Raw genomic sequence first — 1,107 nt, 5'->3', positions numbered from 1 at the left:
AGTTTCAAGTACCCACAAGTAATATTATACAATCACAACAAAATAACTAAAATAGTTATTCCAGGTTTTTTAATATGTAATTTCGTCAAAATTCGAACTTAAAATGACTATAAAAATAAACTGTGCTTATGTATTTCTTAGAATTTTTGGTAACAGAATTAAATATTTACGTGGAATCTTGTTTTAAATTTTCAATCCTTAGATATAAAAGTTGAACATTTTATAAATTTTTAACTACAAAATAATTATTCAATTTTAAATTTGATAAATTTTGTCAAGATTTCAACTTCAAATGCTTATAAAAATAATTGTGCCTATGTATTTTTAATATTTTTCAACTGCTATTGTAACAATGTATCAGGAGCCTTGTATTAATTTTTTACACTTTTTGGCCCAATAGATAAAACTATTGATATTTATAGAAAAAAAAAAAACTAAAAAAATTAAAAACTTACAATGTCCGTAAACAGCTCAAAAAGAGTCAAATTATTTTCAAAATTTTATCGTATATAGAAAATGCTAATATAAACATTCAGTGAAATTTTCAAGTTTCTACAGTCACTAGTTTTTTAATTACAACAAAATAAGAAAATCGTTACGTAAGAAATCGAGTGAATATCAAATGTTGTAAAAATATGAATTTCAAACGCTCATAAAAATTTAATTTGAGTTTCTTATAGACATTTTTTTTAGATAAAGGTAGACAATATTATGAGGAATCTTGTATTACATTTTCAAATCTTGGATTTAAAAAGAAAAATTTTTACGAATTCTTAACCCAAAATAAATTGCTAATTTTCGTGATTTTTACTTGTCAATTTTTGAACTTTAAATGCTAAAAAAAAAACTGTGACCAAGGATTTTTATTATTTTACAAATTTCATTGTAATAATATAGTGGGAGCCTTGTATTAAATTTTCAAGTATTTTTACTCAACAAATAAAGTTTTATTGACATTCATAGAAAAAAAAGCTAATTAAATTGGAAACTGAAATTGTCCGTAAACAGCTCAAAACAAACCAAAATATTTTGAAAATTTTATCATGTATAGAAAATGGAAATATAAACAACCAGTGAAAATTTCATGTATCTATAGTCATTCGTTTT

Source organism: Acyrthosiphon pisum, chromosome A2 (genome assembly GCF_005508785.2).
Source record: "Acyrthosiphon pisum isolate AL4f chromosome A2, pea_aphid_22Mar2018_4r6ur, whole genome shotgun sequence".
Classification (NCBI taxonomy): domain Eukaryota; kingdom Metazoa; phylum Arthropoda; class Insecta; order Hemiptera; family Aphididae; genus Acyrthosiphon; species Acyrthosiphon pisum.
The sequence above is the reverse complement of the archived record's forward strand: the minus strand, read 5'-3'. Positions refer to the sequence as shown.